General features: G+C 38.6%; 1 long non-coding RNA gene across 1 annotated transcript in view; it reads left to right on the forward strand.

The window, feature by feature from the left end:
* LOC109388711 (uncharacterized) overlaps nucleotides 1-13873 on the forward strand; it is a 106103-nt gene extending 92230 nt beyond the window's left edge. Inside the window, exons 2-3 of the long non-coding RNA XR_002125251.1 lie at nucleotides 8780-8998; nucleotides 13788-13873. This is a non-coding gene — a long non-coding RNA (uncharacterized LOC109388711). The remainder of the gene's footprint in view (nucleotides 1-8779; nucleotides 8999-13787) is intronic.
* The last annotated feature ends 524 nt before the right edge of the window (nucleotides 13874-14397 follow it).

The following is a 14397-nucleotide window of genomic DNA, read 5'->3' on the forward strand; positions in this document are numbered from 1 at the left end:
GAGAGAGAGAGAGAGAGAGAGGAAGGGAGGGAGGGAGGGGATGGAGGGAGGGAAGGAAGAAAGTAAGGAAGGAGAGAAGGAAGAAAAGAAAAAGAAAAGAAAGAAATAAGGAATGAAAGAAAAGGCAAAAAGGCATTCATGAGTCTGGTCTTATTAAGGGCAGCTGCTAAAAAAAGTTTTCAGATATTTAACAATCAAACCAAACTAAGGCTAAACTATGTCTCCATTTTTTTAGTTCTTTTTCTGGGGCTTTTTTCTGTTCTTTTACTTAGGACATCTTTTCTATGTCTCTCCATTTTGGCTGCCTCCCTGTATTTCTTTCTATGTATTAGGTAGGGCTGCTGTTCCTCCTGGTCTAAGTAGAGTGACCTTATGTAGTAGGTGTCCTGTGAGGCCCAGTGGCACAGTCTCTCCAGTCGCCTGAGCTGGGTGCTCCAAGTGTGTCCTTTGTTTGGATTGTTTGTGCCCTTTTGTTGTAGTTCAACCTGGGTTGCTGTTTGCATGTCAATAGGAGGGCTTGACTCTTGGGTCATTGGTTGTGAGGACTGGCCATACTATAGTGGAGGAGCTGATGTGCAAGGGCTGACCCTACAGAGCAGAATTCACTTTAGTAGGGCTCTGGTGCCTGCCAGTCTTCTCTCTTCAGCGTGTCGTCCTTGGAGGTGGCTGGGTGATGCTCTGGCTTGGTCTGATCCTGGTCGCTGGGCATGCTGACCCCAGGGGCTCCTAGTAGGAACCCCAATGCAGGCGAAGTTCAGCTGCAATCTTTGCCCTGCCCAAGGCCACCTGCCATGAGTCACAAAGCAGCCCACAGATGTCCACCATTTACGCTAGGCTTGGAGGTGCCTTGAGAGGTCAAGCTGCAAACAGAGGCTAGCTGTTGCTAGTGCTGGGCTTGGGGTTGCTCAGCCAGAGGATGGGACACAACAAAGCTGCTTGTTTGGGTTTTGTGAACCTTTGAGAGATTTAAGGAAAGTCTGCATCATGAGCCAAGACAGACCATTTGTATGGAAAAGCTACTGGAAGTGGCTTGGGTGACCTGAAAGTTGGATGGTGAGGCATCTCAGGGAATCACTAGGGTGGGGTGGACAAACGGTTTTGGCCAGTTTGGTGGAGACCCAGATATGGTGCCTGTCTGCATCTGCATGCTGGGAGGGGGAGGACTCAACAAAGAAACAACGGCTTCTGACATCTTCTCCATCTGGGGGATAGCTGCCCCTTCGGCCCTCACCCTTCAGACAGATAACTTGGTTCCTCCCCATATATCCCTGGTACCTTTCAAGCTATTGCTGCTACAGTGGAGCTCAGAGCAAGTGAGTGCATCAGCAAGTAAAGTCTATTAGTGGACCCTTTAAGGGAAACAGCTAGGATCCCAGCTGCCCTCCGTTTCACTCAGCCACGGTCTCTGCTGGATTTCACAGCCAAAAGTTATGGGCACTTCTCTCCCTGACAGTGGTACCCTAGCTGGGGAGCCTAGTGTGGGGCTGGCTCATGCGTGGGGTACCCCTGCAGCTGAGCTATCCCTCCTGATTTTTAATGGTCACACGTGGGTGTGGGACCAGCCCGTTCCATATCTCTGCCCCGCCTACCAGTCTTGAGGTGGCTTCTTCTGTATGTCCAAAGTTGTAGGGCTAGATTTCAGGTGATTCTCAATGATGGTTGTTCTGTAGTTTAGTTGTAATTTTGATGTGGTCGTAAGAGGAAGCAATCACAGTGTTTACCTACTCTGCTACCTTGAACAGAGACTCAGGAATCTCCTAATTTGCATTATTGCAATTTTTGGTGTACTGCAAGTCATTTCTCTCATGAATCCTCCTAATAATTAATTTTGTATATTTGTAATTTGTTTTAAGTTCTTAGCGCTGCTTCAAAGCATCTCATCATTTGCTATGGATCTCAGTCTGAAAATCAGAAAACATCAGTTTTTTTTAAAAAAAAAACTTTTTAGTAGGACTTTGCTAATTCAATTCAATTCAATTCAAAACCATGCACTGTACCTATTATCCCATGCATTGTGTTTGCCCCTAGAAAGATCTAAATGAATAGGATCTGTTTATTACTCTTAAAGATCTCATAGACAGGTGGTTGAGACAGATATTTAAACATATCAATTATAATAAAATACAATAAATGTTACTACAGGGGCCCATGTGAGGAGAAAGGACTTTAGTTGACACTCAGACCTGGGGGTTTCTGAGGAGATTTCACTGAGGAGTTGACATTTCAGATGGGTCTTAAAGAGGAATAGGTGTTTGTCAGACAAATGAGATAATCTTTATTGTTCATTTTCCTTTGGAATTATTTATTTTTTATACTTACATTACAATTCATGAGATGCCTGGGTTCTCTATGCTATTGCTCATAAAAATCTAAATTTTTCTGTTTTCTTATTTTTCAAACCAGTGTCTCACATATGGGACTCAGTTTTATGTATAAGTCTAAGTGTTATCATCTATAAAATGGTAACTGAACTACCTATTTAATAGAGTTATTTTGAGAATTCAAAGCAATAATATGTCTAAATGCTTAGCATCATTCCTGTGTATGAGTTAGAATTGTGGTTTCATAGAACTCCAACTTGTATAGCTTAACCAAGTCAGGGTTTGCTTTGCTGGGATATCAGAAAGTCCTGAGGAAATCAGTGCAGGGCTGGTATAGAAACTCTACGATGGTGCCAGTGTCCCTGGCTCCTGCGAATTTTCTGCTCTGCCTTTCTTAGCATATGGTTTTCTTTTTTATGCTTGATGAGTCATGATCACAAGATGGCCACTCTACCTCCAGCCTCATGTTCAGTTCAGGAAGAAAAAGGGTGGAAGAAAGAAAGAGTAATGCCTTTATCAGGAAAGCAGAAACTCACACCAAAATCTCTATCAGACTTCTGTGTATGTGTCAGAGGACAGAACTTTTCTCTTGGCTCCTCTGACGGTAGGGGAGTCTGAGGGCAAATATTTTAACTGGACATTTTGCCGTCATAAGCAAGACTGGGGTTCTCATATTAAAGAGGAGCATGGATACTGTGTAAGCAACCTGCAGACTCTGCTATAGCTGGCACACAATAAACACTCAACAGTTAGCATCACCATGGAGAAGACACTCAATAAATGTTTGTTCAGTTGGATAGAACCATCTTCATACTGCCATTCTGGCCCAAGTCACTATCATCTCTTGTTACAGTAAGAGCCTCCTAACTGATTTCCCTACCTCCATTCTTTCCTCTCTACATTCAATTTCCCATCAGGAGTCAAAGTGACCTTTTAAAAATGTCAGTTGATATAAACATAAGAGCTAAAACTATAAAACCCCTAGAAGAAAACAGGGTAGAAGCCTCATGACATTGGTTTTGGCAGTGAGTTCTTGGATATGACACCAGAAGTATAGGGAACAAAAGAAAAAAATAGATAAATTGGACTACATTAAAATTAAAAGCTTCTGTGCATCAAAGTATATAAACATAGTGAAAAAGCAATTATAGAATGGGAGAAAATATTTGCAAATCATATATCTGATAAGGGGCTCATATCCAGATTATATAAAGAACTCCTGCAACTCAACAACAACAGAAAACAAATAACCCAATTAAAAATTGGGCATAGTATTTGAATAGACATTTCTCCAAAGGTGATATTCAAATGGCCAACAAGCACATAAAAAGATGCACAATATCACTAATCATTAGGAAAATACAAATGAAAACCACAGTGAGATACCACATTATATCCATTAGGACAGTGTGAAAAAACAAAATAACAAGTCTGGTGAGGATGTGGAAAAATTGGAACCCTTATGCATTGTGGGTGGGAATGTAAAATGGTATTAAAATAAAATAAATATTATTAAAATAAATATTTTCTCAGTTGAGTCACTGTGGAAAACAGTATGGCAGTCCTCAAAAAATTAAAAATAGAACTACCTATGATCTAGCAATTCCACTTCTGAGTATATACACAAAAGAAATGAAAACAGGGTCTTAAAGAAATATTTGTACATCCATGTTTATAGCAACGTTATTCACAATAGCTAAAAAGTGGAAGCAACTTTATCATCCAAATGAGCTCTCATGACCTATAGGCCCTGCTGATTCGGCAACTATTGACCCCCCTGACCTCATGTGAGAGCACTCTCCTTGCTCATTTTGTTCTAATGTCACCAGTCTTCTCATACATTAGCAGGTATATTAAACCTGCTAATCTCATTCCTGCCATAGGGCTTTTGCTCTGCTTTCCCCTTTGCCTGGAATTCTCTTCTCTATTTTCACACAGTTGGCTCCTTTTTATCATCCAGACCTAAGCTCAAATATTTTCTCTTCAGAGATCCTTCTCTAATTTTGTCTAAGGGTACCCTCTGCCACACCTTAGTCACCATCTATCATATTGCCTTGTTTAATTTATTCATAGCCCTTTACACAATGTGAAATTATCTGATATGTTTATTACTTATCCCCTTCAGCAGAATCTATACTGAATGAGAGCAAACTTTGTGTGGTTTACTACTGTATTCTCAAGGCTGACACACATAGGCATTCAGTAAACATCAGTTAAGCAAATCATTGAATTCAGCAAATATTTATTGGGTCCTCATTATGTTCCAGGCAATGTACTAGGCATGAAGCATTAACAAACTTAATGTGATCAACTTCATAATGATCTATCAGTAGGCTCTAAATCCTTTCACAAGAAGGGAGTCTTAAGGGCTACAACCTATTGCAGACCCACCTTAGAAGGAATGCAGAGCTGAGTGATGTAGAGAGGCCCTGATGACTCAGTTGAGCCCTTGTATCCAACTTCACCTAAGATTAGCATGCCCTTAGGCTTTAAAATTTCATGAACCCATAGGTTCCTCTGGGTGTAAGCAAATTTGAGCTGGGTTTCTGCCCCTTGCAAACCAGAGTTCTGATCCATAATATGTAACAGTTGTAGAGAGCCATAAACTCTGCGTGTAGTATAAATGGACTGCATGTACATATGTAAGAAGACAGCATTTTTTTTTGAGAGAGAGAGAACTGAGACAGCCAGGTATAAGTGGAACTTTTCTACATATGAAATGGAAGAATCTCCGTATTAATCTAGTGGGAGAAGAGGGAGAAAGAAAAAAAACGGAGGGAAGAGGTGATTTTGGAGACTGAGTTGCCAAATTAACCTAACCTCATAATCTCCAAATCATTAGTAAAGTTATTAAACTTACAAAATGCTTGGGTTTAAGTGGATGTGTGTGTGTGTGTGTGTGTGTGTGTGTGTGTGTGTGTGTGTGTGTGTGTGTGTGTGGTGTTGGACTTTGACCAGGTTGTGGATTTGAGCTCAGGATATGTTGGTTCAGATTTCCCAGGGACAAGGGGCCCAAGATGCTATCTCATCTATATACATGCATGTATATATTTTTTTGTATTAAAATAAATACTTTCTCAGAACACTACATTTTATTTATGTGTTAATGTGAATAGTTATGTATATACATATATAATTTTTTTATTGCACTCAGAACTTTTCTCCCAAAGCCGTTTGGCTATTTTAGAAGTTTCAGTGTATTTTATAAACTTCAGCCTGTTTTAGAAGCTCCATCCTTATGTTCTATAATTATCATGGGGCTGTTATAAGCATATCCACCTCAAATGCTTTCACAGGAAATTGTTTTCCTTCTGAAAACCTCTGAGAGGTTACAGTTCAGGCCCAATGCCAGAACCTGATATAGTAGATAATCTGAGTCAATGGTCAGTATCAACTCCACAAAGAAATGTTATGAATTTCCAACATATTGTATAATCCAACCTTTCTGAAATGACTGATGCTGTTTTAAAAGTGAGAAGGAATCACAGTGCATGCTGTGCTCCTTGGCTTGTCATCATTGTGGATAAGAAGAGAGACACTGGCCAGATCTTGGACATAGGACCAAGTCAAACAGGACCCGAGTAAAGAGTTGCTGTCTTCCATGTGGAGGGACTCATGGACCTCAGACTGGAGGATGGCAGTGCTTAGGGATGCTAGTTGCACCTGTCTCACATCCTTATTATTCAGTCCTTTGGCATTTACTGTGTGCTATAGGACATAAAATGATGGAAGGAATATGATTCCTGGAAGTGATAAAAAGCAGTAAAGACACAGGCTTTGGTCCAGTCCTAGTTTCCTTCAACTTAAACTTCTTTCTTCATTAAGCCTCAATTTCTTCCTCTGTGAAATGGTGATAATTAATACCTACTCTGTTGAGCTGACATAAGGATTAAGTACAGATAATGCATACAAAGCATTTAGCATAGGCTCAATACGTAAGAGCCTCTCAATAAGGGGAGCTATTATGTGTTATTATTATTCCCAACAGTATACCAATGAACTTATTCATTGGTGTGAATAACAAGTATATAGAAATAATGAGAGGTTACAGTAAAAACAAGCAAGATGTAGCAGAAATATCTACACAAAAACTACATTGATCATGTAGACAATTCTGTAAATGTTTTGATTTTTATTTCAGTACTGTATTTACAGTGATTCAACTGTCTAGTAGGTAAAATGAAAATTATTTGAAAAATCAAATTCTCACAATTAGCGAAGCTCTAAGAAATCATCATGATATTGATATGTTAAATGTAATAACAAATCATGATTTTATACACCACCCCCTCCACTTCTTACCTGCACTCCCCCCATGCTATCCTCTCTGCCTCATGGGAGGTAGTATGAATGTTGTGATTGACAATATGGACTTTCCAATTAGGAAGACCTAAGCTGAAACATAGGTAATTGCTAAACTTCCTGGATCTTTTTCCTTATTAAAAATGGGATACTCTAACTCACATTGTTGTAGGAATTTAGTAAGAAAATGCCCCAAGTCATAGTGGTGAAGGGTCTATTATGTACAAAGTAATTAACAAATGGTTGTTTTTGTTATTATTGAAAATTTTTCCTGCATGCTAATGAGTGACGACATTCTAACCTTTCAGTTGGCCTACTAAATAATGTACTCAAACATCTTGAAATTGTTGCTATTATCAAGATGCAGTTTATAAATAATAGATGTTCACAAATCAGGCATTGGTTAGATCAGCATTTCTCGAAACATAGTCCAAGGATGCCTGGGGGGTTCCCTAGACTCTTTCAAGAGGGTCCTTAAGACACATTCATGGGATTTGAAAGGTCAAATTCTCTTCTTAATAATACTATGACATCATTTGTTCTTCTTATTCTCATTCTCATGAGTTTTCTAGAGGCTACTTGATGTGTTACATCACAAGAGATTGAACAGAGAAGCACATATGGGGAATGAGCTGTCTTCTTTTAAGCCAGACTTCAGAGACACTTGCAAAAATATAAACAATGTCACTCTTCTCACTAAATTTTTTTTGAAATATAGTTATTTTTCATAAAAATGTCATATTAGCATGTAATTATTATTGATATTTTTAAAGGAATTAATAAAATATTTTTAAATTTCTGTTTTAATTTTTAATATGGTAAATATTGATAAGTATAACTCATGTAATTTTTAAGAATATAAGAAATCCTGAGTCCAAAATGTGTGGAAATCACTGAATTTGGTACATTATGGTCCGTGAAATATGAAATATTATGCAGTCATTAAAAAGTCAAAAATATATTTGTTGATAAGGAAAAATATTTATGATATGTTAAGTGACAATAGCAGGTTACAGAATGGAATGGTATGGTTACCCTAGTCTTGTTTAAAAGTATATGCATATGAATAGAAGATGATTCGAAGTATATATGTTTTTTAGCTTGTCTACTTTTTTTGTCTTTTCTGCATAATTATCCTGGGTTGATTTAATAATAATTTTTAAAAAAACCTTTATTTTGAAAAAAATTCAATTTACTGAAGTATCCATGGTTGCCTTATAGCAAACAGACTCATGACTCTGAAGATGTATATTTCTTCCTATATCTGACTACAATAGCCAAAGTGATTTGAAAACAGTAGAAGCTGAGTTCTAATAAATTCTACTACATATTTTTGGTATGAGGGATTTGAAGCATTTTGAAATAACAGATAAGAGCATTCACCCAAAACAACCTTGAAACTTAACAAAGTGTTTAAAAATGGACTGAACCAAATATTAATGTTCTGGAAATACAGTGTTAGGAAGGTAGAACAAGCTGTTCATAGATAGTCTCATCTCCTGTTCTGGGGATTAATTAATTAATTGATTCATACTACAAAATGGTACCTTATATTATTCTCTAATGGTATTATCCTTTTTTTTATCTTTTTTTTTTTATTTTTTATCTGAGCCATCCTGCTACCTATTGGCAGCTTAGCGGCAGCTCAGCTCGGGCCGGGCATCGAACCACTGTTGCTCAGAGCTCAAACTCTTGAGTGAGCTCTTAACCAACTGAGCCACTAATGGTATTATCCTTTATCAGCAGGATGAGATTGTGTGGGCTTTCAGAGCAGGGACAAACTCTTATAATTCTTTTGCTACAATTACAGTACCTGACAGATAATTCAGTATGTTGAAGGCACTAAGTAAACACTTGAAAGATTTAAATGTTGCATCTTTCTTTCAGAAGTATTATCCCGTTAATTAATTCTCATTCCATGTTAAACCCTTTACATATCTTGAGGTAAGTCTATAAGGAACTGTAGACTCTTAATATCAAACTGTTTAGTTATTCCTACAGTTTAAAAAACAAAAATAAGCTCTCCTCTACAATAATATATAAATGTTTATTACTTAAAAACAACACAAAACTTTCTCACTGATTAAGTAGCTGACCAATTTTGCACTCTGTGGTGCTAATTGTCTTATTTTTGTGTATTTTTCCACTTGAAACAGAAGTACAAAAGCAGATACACGACCAGACTGAGGCTATCCTGAAGAAAAGCTGATCTCCTGCATGAGCTCCTGAACTCTGATGACTTCTAGAAGAGAGAGAAATGAGACAGAAACCTGCTGGAGGGTTCAGGTTCATGATAATTAGCCGTTAGGAGGCTGTTGGAGTACCTCTGACAGGTGAAGCCCATCCTCCAAAGGGACAGTGGAGAGAAATGAGAGGTGAGGCCAGCTTCCAAATATGGATTTTTGTTGTTGTTTTTGTTGTACCATCAGAATTTGGTGATAGCTGGGTATAGGAAGAAGGAGTTGGGTTAAGCAAAAATTTCTAGCTTGGGGCACAGGAGTTATCAACAGAGTCAATGACAGAAGGAACAGGTTGAAGTGTGGCAAGGAAGTGGATATAGTGTACTCTGGTAAAGTTCAGTCTGGGACTCCTTTGGTATGTAAGTACCTAACTTCTTAGAGTTCTCTCACTGGTAATTGATAGTATCCTCCTTCAGGCCTTCCTTCCTGTTGCTCCTCGCGGGTGAAAGACATCTCTGACTCCATTTTTCCTTGATTTTATTTATGTATGTTTTCAGCATCTACTTTCTCCATCTTCCAAGACCTATAAGAAATGTTCCAAATTATCTCAGCTTCGTTGTAAGACATTTGTTTGAAAATTATATGGGAACATCTATTTGTTCAATTTAGTATGTGATCTGGGTGTCCTCTATCTCCTTTTATATTCAAAAGTTTAGGATTGTGTTTAGATTATGAGCACCTTGAAGGCAGGAAAACTGTCTTTTTTTTTTTTTTACAATTGGTATGAAAGTTTTAAAAGCAAACGGAATCATATTCCAAATCAGGGGAGCACTGCATTGAACTTTAGAACCTGGAGTTCTGGGAAATAAACTGTATGGGAATAAACTGTATGTTGTAATGGGCAGAACCCCAAAGTGAGGTGCAAAATAATCTGATTTTTGCAGTTGCCCTTCCCCTAATTAACTGTGTATATTGTTTAATCTCTTTAAGCCTCAATTCACTCAATTATAAAATTAAGCGGCAATATAATCATATAAAGCAAGCTGATGCTAATAATCATCATAATTAATATGTAATGATTACTTACATGGCAGGTACTGTGGTAAGCATGTACATTATTTCACTTTTTTAGCAGTCCTTTGATTTGGGTACTGTTTTCATTTCCTCTTTACGGATGAGAAAACTGAGGCTCAAAGAGTTAAAATAACATGCCCAGGTTCAAGAGTTAGTAACTATCTCATCTGAATTTAAATCTGATTCTATCAAACTCCCATCTTTGCCCTTATTCACTACACTACTGCTTCTAAAAATCCCTACTACTTCTTTCTGGAATTTTCATCAACAACAACAAAAATTATTATATTGAGCAGAATCATGGTGATTTCTTCCCCGATTGCCAAACTCAAGCAAGACTGCTGGAGAGCAAAAAAAAAAAAAAAAAAAGTCTTCAAAAACTTGAATGGAGCTAATGCTTGATTTCAATTGATCCTCCAACATGCAGAGACTGTAGTCCTGTACCTGGAAGGTAGACACTGCCTACATTCTTCTTAGCACTGAGGGGAGGCCAGGAATTGTAGGGATGTTTTTCAGGCTCTGTATGCTGGTGAGCTGCCACTATCCTTGCCTCTAGTTAGAGCTCACAATTCATACAGAAGAAAGTGCTGTGGACATGATGTAGACATCATAATGCTGTTCTGAAGCTTAGATGGGTGCGTTGGTGACTGAGAGCTATTGCCCTGGGAATATTTCTAAAGTGAGTCTAAGATATTACTTGTAGTTGTTGGATATTGGTTAATCATAACTACTATTAGAGAAGAGTTTCACCTCTGTGCCAAAGTTAAAAAACTACAGCTCTTGCTCCCCCCCCCCTTGCCCCTCAAATTAATTCAGGTCCCTGAGCACCTCCTAAGGGCCAGTCACGGTACTAGGTATTGGGGACATGAAGCTGAACAAGACAGTAATTGTGCCCTGAGGAGCTGCGGGGAGGAAACAGACAAATGAAAACTATAGGGTGATGAGCTCTCTGCTGAGGGAAGTACTGTGCACTGAGAGCACTGAATAGGCTGAATCTAAAAATAACTTCTTCAAGGTGGTGTTAAGTTTATGGATGAAGGTCCCTAGATAGAGGAGCCTTCCAGTTACCCATTACTGAACTATATAGTAACCCAGCACAGTGATTTTTATGCTGCTGTCTAAAAGAGAGGTGGATAGACAGATGTCGCATAAGTCCACCAAACCATACTTTCCTACAGAGGGGATCCTCTAAGGTCTTATGAACATCTATTGAGGTTTTCTATTAAGGACCATGTATTTTCAGAAATTAGGTCACAAACATTTGTGCAGAAACTCCTGACATAACAAGCCTGTAGAAATGTACCATTGTATTAGTTAGAGTAGGTTAACTGTTGTAGCAGATAGGATAACATGTCCAAACTAGATCCAGGGAAGCCTGAAGACTCTGCTCTGAGAATCAGGGATCCAGATTAATAGAGGTTTCACTATCTTTTATCCATGGTTTTCAGCGTTGCTCTGGGCATGGACATCTGGCCAGGATAAGGGGAAATAGCATGTAGGATCTTCTATAAGAGGAGTGTATGGGCTAGCTTGGCCAGGGAGTGGTACAAATCACCTCTAGTCACATTTAGTCACATTTGGTCTGTGGGCTACTGCTAAGTGACCTAGGGCAACTGGGAAAGACAATCCAGCTGTGAGCCCAGAAAGATGAGGAAATGGTTTGGTGAACAGGTAACAACTTCTGCCACAGCCATGGATATGGAGTGGAGGACCAGGCTAGAGATGCCTTTGGACACCCAATTGGAAAGAGGAAAAAGAAGAAAAAGTTGGAGGAAAGGGAACAAGATAATAACATCTACTGAAACAGTTAAAGTTCTCTTCCACCTCTCCCATGGAATAAGGCTGAGTCACAAAGCAGCAAACACCTCCAGATTTTGCAAGTGGATTTTGTAGACCGAAATCTGTAGGAAATCTGTATGTCTATATGCAATTTACAACTTCGATGTAAACTGTGAGTATTATATAGTGTATTATGATTATTATGCTTCTTATTATGACATCATACTCAAATGACATAGTTTTCAATATTTCCAGGTGTGTTGGGTACCTGGATTAAGTCACCAAGCTTTGTATAAATGGAGACATTACATTGCGTTAAAAAAAAATAAAAAAAATAAAACCTTTTTATTTTAGAAAACTTTTAGACTTATGGAAAAATTGAGAAGATAGTACAGAAAGTTCTCATATACCTAACCCCAGTCACCCCTATTATTCAAATCTTACATAAGTATGGTGAATTTGTTATAACTAATGAATCAGTTTTGATATGTTATCATTAATTGAAGTCCATACTTTATTGGGATTTCCTTAGATTTTTTTTTTTAAGATTTTATTGGGGAATTGGGGGAGGGGAACAGCATTGGGGAATTGGGGAAGGGAAACAGACAAATTGTTGTCCTTTTGTTCTTCAGTCTAGTTGTGGAGGACGTCACTTCACTGGCCCATGTTGGCATTATCATTAAGCTCTTCCCCGGTGAGGCAGATCAGATAGGTCGCCGGTCACTGGATAGCCCCTCACGGCAGCCCACTGCAGCAAGGACTGCAGTCTACGCCGTCGCCAGCGACTCACGGCCTCCTAGCTCCAGGTCTAGCCGTTGCTTACCATCTCAGGTGTAGAGGGCGCAGCGTCCACTGGCCCTCAAGTGGGATCCGAACCAGGGCCCTGCTGCTCAGAGCTGGCATCCCAAGCCAACTTTTAACCAATGTGCCACTCAACCAGCCAGGGATTTCCTTAGTTTTAACTAATGTCTTTTTTTGTGTGTGTGTGGCTCCCAGCCAGGATGCTACATTACATTAGTCATCATGTCTCCTTAGGTTCCTCTGAGCTGTGACAGTTCCTCAGACTTTCCTGGCTTTTGATGACATTGACAATTTTGAGAAGTACTGGTCAGATGTTTTATAGAGTGTCCCTCATTTGGGATTTGTCTTGTATTTTTCTCATGGTTAGACTGAGGTATTGTGTTTTGGGAGCAAGACTGCAGAAGTAAACGGCCATTTTCATCACATCGTATAAAGGGTACATGCTATCAAACATGATTTATCACCACTGATATTAGTTACTCTCTTTTCCCCTCTTTCTATACTCTGCTCTGTGGAAGGAAGTCATTAAGCACAGCCCACACTTAAGGAGTGAGGAGCTATGCTTCACCTTCTTGAAGGCAGGGTATCTACCTAAAATATCTGGAATTCTTCTGCATGGGAGATTTACATTACAGTTTTGAAAGGAGCCAGCCAAAATGCAAAAAGGCTAAATCAATACTGTCCAATAATGAAATTTTTAAATGCGTGGACATTTCTTTTATTTCTTTAAATCTTCTACTACACTTAACTCTTACTAATAATAGTAATAGCTAATATATACTGAGTTGTTAGCCAAATTAAATCTTCTTAACAACTATTAAGTAGCTACTATTACAAAAATTTTGCCAATGAGGAAATTGAGGCTTAAAGAGGTTGGATTATGAGCACTTAACATAAATTAGATAATGTTTTTCTCTTGCTTAAAAACTTAGTAGGCTCCCATTGAGATGAAAATAACAGTCTCCTAATCTTGACCTAAAGGGCCTCTATAATAGGTCCCAGCTTTTTCTCTTATTTCTTCCCCTCCACTGTGCTCCAGTCACAGGGGCCCTCTGTCTGTTCTGAACCTTAAGTTAATCTTGCCTGAGAGCCTCTGGACTTTCTGTTCCCTTAAGCGCAGATCCATGAATGTTTAGATCTCATTTGCAATCAGGTTGCAGGTCAAATCTCACCTGTTAAAAGAGGCCTTCCCTGACCATCCTATTCAAATGAACTCTCTCCTGCTCAGAATCATTCTCTATCAGTTTTCACTGTATCATTTTCTTCATAACAGTTGTCACTCTCTGGAATTATTTTGGTAATGTTTCTTACTTGCTGTCTCTCCCTCTAGGCTGTAAACTCCACGAGAATGATGTCCATGCCTGTTTTGTTCACTGCTGTGTTCCCAGAACCTAGAACAGAGCCTGGCATGGAGGGTACTTAGTAAGTATTGCTGAATAAATAAATAAATAAATAAATAAATAAATAAAAGAGTAACTTGACCCAAGTTATAAGATTAAGAACTGGTGGAGCTGCTACTCAAACTCGGTTCTTTCTGATATCAACACCAACTCATAACCATTTGCTATAAAGTCTAATAGACATTCACTAAACACTGTTGACTGGCCTCAGCAGCAATGTTCTTAGAGATCAAAGACAGGGACTCAGTAGTTCTTGATTCCATTAGTGGCCTCGTCAGGATGCCCCATTTTCAGGTTCTGTCATTTGCAACAAGCTATAAAACCCTCCAAGTCTGAGGTTTTTTTTTTTTTTTTGTCTATAAAAAGGTATAAAAATACCACTTGCCCCACATAGTTTTTGTGAGGATTAAATGAAACAAATATGTGAAAACTGCATTGAAGTCTCTAAAACATGATATAAATACAGAGCATGCCAAAAAAATGTATACACATTTTAAAAAAGGAAAAAAACTGTATTAAAATTGTAATACACAATATACC

This window comes from Hipposideros armiger, unplaced genomic scaffold (genome assembly GCF_001890085.2).
Source record: "Hipposideros armiger isolate ML-2016 unplaced genomic scaffold, ASM189008v1 scaffold_204, whole genome shotgun sequence".
Classification (NCBI taxonomy): Eukaryota; Metazoa; Chordata; class Mammalia; order Chiroptera; family Hipposideridae; genus Hipposideros; species Hipposideros armiger.